Source organism: Triticum aestivum, chromosome 6D (assembly GCF_018294505.1).
Source record: "Triticum aestivum cultivar Chinese Spring chromosome 6D, IWGSC CS RefSeq v2.1, whole genome shotgun sequence".
In the NCBI taxonomy this organism is placed as follows: Eukaryota; Viridiplantae; Streptophyta; class Magnoliopsida; order Poales; family Poaceae; genus Triticum; species Triticum aestivum.
The window spans coordinates 150,366,964-150,373,362 of record NC_057811.1 but is presented as its reverse complement, the minus strand read 5'-3'; positions in this window follow the sequence as shown (position 1 = coordinate 150,373,362).

Sequence of the window (6,399 nt, the reverse complement as noted above, 5' to 3'; positions counted from 1 at the left end):
ATCATGTCATATATGTTGATTGCATGTGATGTTTATCCTTTATGCATCTTATTTTGCTTAGAACGACAGTAGCATTATAAGATGATCCCTTCACTAAATTTCAAGATAAAAGTGTTCTCCCCGAGTATGCACCGTTGCTAAAATTCGTCATTTCGAAGCACCTCGTGATGATCGGGTGTGATAGACTCTATGTTCACATACAACGGGTGTAAGCCAGATTTACACACGTGGAATACTTGGGTTAAACTTGACGAGCCTAGCATGTACAGATATGGTCTCGGAACACTGGAGACCGAAAGGTCGAACATGAGTCATATATAGATATGATCAACATGAAGATGTTCACCATTGATGACTACCCATCTCACGTGATGATCGAACATGGGTTAGTTGATTTGGATCATGTATCACTTAGACAACTTGAGGGATGTTGATTTAAGTGGGAGTTCATTAGTAATTTGATTAATTGAACTAAGATTTATCATGAACATAGTCAAAATGTCTTTGCAAATTATGTTGTAGTTCAATAGCTCGCGATGTAGCTTCCCTGTTTTCTGATATGTTCCAAGAGAAAACTAAGTTGAAAGTTGATGGTAGCAATAATGCGGATAGGGTTCGTGATCTGAGAAATATCTTCATTGCTGCCAGGGGCGGAGCCATAAAATTTGGCCAATGGGTTCACTCAATAACTATGTGTGAGGGTCCAGTATGAGTTAATTAAGTGTAAACCAATTTCATACTATCTTGCAACAAGAATACATCACTCAAAGTAGAATATCACATATAATAGTTACATAAAATAACTGAAGAGTGCAAGACACACCGATTGGAGAAAATTATAAAACTACTTCATATATTATAAATATGGAGTAGTGCCAAAATAACTTAGTAGCTTCAGGTGCAGCTTCTAATCTTCCTGAAACATTAAAAAATGACTATTTAGTTTGAAAAGATTAAAATAAGCACTATCAAGCGGAAGAAGAATGTAAAATCCCTCACATCTTAGTGTCTCCATTTCGATCTTTCACCATCTTAAAAAGTGAAGGAAATATGCCCTAGAGGCAATAATAAAGTTGTTATTTATATTTCCTTATATCATGATAAATGTTTATTATTCATGCTAGAATTGTATTAACCAGAAACTTAGTACATGTGTGAATACATAGACAAACAGAGTGTCCCTAGTATGCCTCTACTTGACTAGCTCGTTAATCAAAGATGGTTAAGTTTCCTAGCCATAGACATGTGTTGTCATTTGATGAACGACATAATGATCGTTTAGTTTTCTGCTATTGCTTTCTTCACGACTTATACATGTTCCTTAGACTATGAGATTATGCAACTCCCGAATACCGGAGGAACACCTTGTGTGCTATCAAACGTCAAAACATAACTGGGTGATTATAAAGATGCTCTACAGGTGTCTCCGATGGTGTTTGTTGAGTTGGCATAGATCGAGATTAGGATTTGTCACTCCGTGTATCGGAGAGGTATCTCTGGGCCCTCTCGGTAATGATCATCACTATAAGCCTTGCAAGCAATGTGACTAATGAGTTAGTTGCGGGATGATACATTACGGAATGAGTAAAGAGACTTGCCGGTAACGAGATTGAACTAGGTATGAGGATACCGATGATCGAATCTCGGGCAAGTAACATACCGATGACAAAGGGAACTACGTATGTTGTTGTGCAGTTTGACCAATAAAGATATTCATAGATTATGTAGGAACCAATATGAGCATCCAGGTTCCGCTATTGGTTATTGACCGGAGATGTGTCTCGGTCATGTCTACATAGTTCTCGAACCCGTAGGGTCCGCACACTTAACGTTCGATGATGATTTGTATTATGAGTTTCGTGTTTTGATGAACCGAAGTTTGTTCGGAGTCCCGGATGAGATCACGGACATGACGAGGAGTCTCGAAATGGTTGAGAAGTAAATATTCATATATTGGAAGGTTGCATTCGGACATCGGAATGGTTCCGAGTGGTTCGGGCATTTATTCGGAGTACCGGGAGGTTATCGGAACCCCCCGGGGGAAGATTGGGCCTACATGTGCCATAGGGAAGAGGGGAGGCAGCCCACAAGGGGCAGCCGCGCCCCTCCCTATAGGGAGTCCGAATTGGACTAGGGAGGGGGGCGCCCCCCTTTCCTTCTCTCTCTCTCCCCTTCCCCTTTTGCCTCTCCGGTGGAAGGAAGGAGGGGGGGGGGGGCGAATCCTACTTGGACTAGGAGTCCAAGTAGGACTCCCCCTTGGCGCGCCCCCTCTAGGGCCGGCCTCCTCCTCCTCCCCCCTTTATATACGTGGGAGGGGGGCACCCCAAAGGCACACCAAGTATTCTCTTAGTCGTGTGCGGTGCCCCCCTCCACAGTTACACACCTCGGTCATATTGTCTTAGTGCTTAGGCGAAGCCCTGCGCCGATAACTTCATCAATACCGTCACCACGCCGTCATGCTGACGGAACTCTCCCTCGGCCTCAACTGGTTCAAGAGTTCGAGGGACGTCACCGAGTTGAACGTGTGCTGATCGCGGAGGTGCCTTACGTTCGGTACTTGGATCGGTTGGATCGCGAAGACGTTCAACTACATCAACCGCGTTACTAAACGCTTCCGCTTTTGGTCTACGAGGGTACATGGACACACTCTCCCCGCTCGTTGCTATATGCATCTCCTAGATAGATCTTGCGTGATCGTAGGCAACATTTTTGAAATACTGCGTTCCCCAACAGTGGCATCTGAGCCAGGTTTATGCGTAGATGTTATATGCACGAGTAGAACACAATGAGTTGTGGGCGATAATTGTCATACTGCTTACCAGCAACGTCTTACTTTAATTCGGCGGTATTGTTGGATGAAGCGGCTGTTGAAAATATGCCCTAGAGGCAATAATAAAATGGTTATTATTATATTTCCTTGTTCATGATAATTGTCTATTGTTCATGCTGTAATTGTGTTATCCGGAAATCGTAATACATGTGTGAATACATAGACCACACCATGTCCCTAGTGAGCCTCTAGTTGACTAGCTCGTTGATCAACAGATAGTCATGGTTTCCTGACTATGGACATTGGATGTCATTGATAACGGGATCACATCATTAGGAGAATGATGTGATGGACAAGACCCAATCCTAAGCATAGCACAAGATCGTGTAGTTTGTTTGCTAGAGCTTTTCCAAATGTCAAGTATCATTTCCTTAGACCATGAGATTGTGCAACTCCCGGATACCATAGGAGTGCTTTGGGTGTGCCAAACGTCACAACGTAACTGGGTGGCTATAAAGGTGCACTACGGGTATCTCCGAAAGTGTCTGTTGGGTTGGCACGAATCGAGACTGGGATTTGTCACTCCGTATGACGGAGAGGTATCTCTGGGCCCACTCGGTAATGCATCATCATAATGAGCTCAATGTGACCAAGTGTTTGGTCACGGGATCATGCATTACGGTACGAGTAAAGTGACTTGCCGGTAACGAGATTGAGCAAGGTATTGGGATACCGACGACCGAATCTCGGGCAAGTAACGTACCGATTGACAAAGGGAATTGTATACGGGATTGATTGCATCCTCGACATCGTGGTTCGTCCGATGAGATCATCGTGGAACATGTGGGAGCCAACATGGGTATCCAGATCCCGCTGTTGGTTATTGACCGGAGAATCGTCTCGGTCATGTCTGCATGTCTCCCGAACCCGTAGGGTCTACACACTTAAGGTTCGGTGACGCTAGGGTTGTAGAGATACTAGTATGCGGTAACCCGAAAGTTGTTCGGAGTCCCGGATGAGATCCCGGACGTCACGAGGAGTTCCGGAATGGTCCGGAGGTGAAGAATTATATATAGGAAGTCCAGTTTCGGCCACCGGGAAAGTTTCGGGGGTCCACCGGGTGGGGCCACCTATCCCGGAGGGCCCCATGGGCTGAAGTGGGGAAGGGAACCAGCCCCTGGTGGGCTGCTGCGCCCCCCTTGGGCCTTCCCTGCGTCTAGGGTTGGAAACCCTGGGGATGGGGGGGCGCCCCACTTGGCTTGGGGGGCAAGCCACCCCCCTTGGCCGCCCCCCCCCCCTTGGAGATTGCATCTCCTAGGGCCGGCGCCCCCCAGGGACCCTATATAAAGGGGGAAGGGAGGGCAGCCACACCCAAGCCCTGGTGCCTCCCTCCCTCTCGTGACACCTCTTCCTCCCCGCTTGCGCTTGGCGAAGCCCTGCCGGGATCCCAATACTTCCACCACCACGCCGTCGTGCTGCTGGATCTCCATCAACCTCTCCCTCGCCCTTGCTGGATCAAGAAGGAGGAGACGTCTTCCCAACCGTACGTGTGTTGAACGCGGAGGTGCCGTCCGTTCGGCGCTCGGTCATCGGTGATTTGGATCACGATGAGTACGACTCCATCAACCCCGTTCTCTTGAACGCTTCCGCTCGCGATCTACAAGGGTATGTAGATGCACTCATCTCTCTCGTTGCTAGATGACTCCATAGATTGATCTTGGTGATGCGTAGAAAATTTTAAATTTCTGCTACGATCCCCAATAGTGGTATCAGAGCCAGGTTTATGCGTAGTTTCTATGCACGAGTAGAACACAAACTTGTTGTGGGCGTAGATGTTGTCAATTTTCTTGCCACTACTAGTCTTATCTTGTTTCAGCGACATCGTGGGATGAAGCGGCCCGGACCGACCTTACACGTACGCTTACGTGAGACAGGTTCCATCGACTGACATGCACTAGTTGCATAAGGTGGCGAGCGGGTGTCTGTCTCTCCCACTTTAGTCGGATCGGATTCGATGAAAAGGGTCCTTATGAAGGGTAAATAGAAATTGGCATATCACGTTGTGGTTTTACGTAGGTAAGAAAAGTTCTTGCTAGAAACCTATAGAAGCCACATAAAAACATGCAACAACAATTAGAGGATGTCTAACTTGTTTTTGCAGCATATGCCTTGTGATGTGATATGGCCAAAAGGATGTGATGAATGAAATGTATGTGATGTATGAGATTGATCATGTTCTTGTAATAGGAATCACGACTTGCATGTGGATGAGTATGACAACCGGCAGGAGCCATAGGAGTTGTCTTTATTTTTTGTATGACCTGCGTGTCATTGAATAACGCCATGTAAATTACTTTACTTTATTGCTAAATATGTTAGCCATAGAAGTAGAAGTAATCGTTGGCGTGACAACTTCATGAAGACACGATGATGGAGATCATGGTGTCATGCCGGTGACGAAGATGATCATGGCGCCCCGAAGATGGAGATCAAAAGGAGCAAAATGATATTGGCCATATCATGTCACTATTTGATTGCATGTGATGTTTATCATGTTTTACATCTTATTTGCTTAGAACGACGGTAGCTTAAATAAGATGATCCCTCGCAATAATTTCAAGAAAGTGTTCCCCCTAACTGTGCACCGTTGCGAAGGTTCATTGTTTCGAAGCACCACGTGATGATCGGGTGTGATAGATTCTAACGTTCGAATACAACGGGTGTAAGCCAGATTTACAGACGCAATACACTTAGGTTGACTTGACAAGCCTAGCATGTACAGACATGGCCTCGGAACACGGAAGACCGAAAGGTCGAGCATGAGTCGTATAGAAGATACGATCAACATGAAGATGTTCACCGATGTTGACTAGTCCGTCTCACGTGATGATCGGACACGGCCTAGTTGACTCGGATCATGTTTCACTGAGATGACTAGAGGGATGTCTATCTGAGTGGGAGTTCATTGAATAATTTGATTAGATGAACTTAATTATCATGAACTTAGTCTAAAATCTTTACAATATGTCTTGTAGATCAAATGGCCCACGCTAATGTTGCCCTCAACTTCAACGCGTTCCTAGAGAAAACCAAGCTGAAAGATGATGGCAGCAACTATATGGACTGGGTCCGGAACCTGAGGATCATCCTCATAGCTGCCAAGAAAGATTATGTCCTAGAAGCACCGCTAGGTGACGCACCCATCCCAGAGAACCAAGACGTTCTGCGCTTGGCAGCAGCGTGCTGATGATTACTCCCTCGTTCAGTGCGGCATGCTTTACAGCTTAGAACCGGGGCTCCAAAAGCGTTTTGAGCAACACGGAGCATATGAGATGTTCGAAGAGCTGAAAATGGTTTTCCAAGCTCATGCCCGGGTCGAGAGATATGAAGTCTCCGACAAGTTCTTCAGTTGTAAGATGGAGGAAAATAGTTCTGTCAGTGAGCACATACTCAAAATGTCTGGGTTACACAACCGCTTGACTCAGCTGGGAGTTAATCTCCCGGATGACGCGGTCATTGACAGAATCCTTCAGTCGCTTCCACCGAGCTACAAGAGCTTTGTGATGAACTTCAATATGCAGGGGATGGAAAAGACCATTCCTGAGGTATATTCAATGCTGAAATCAGCG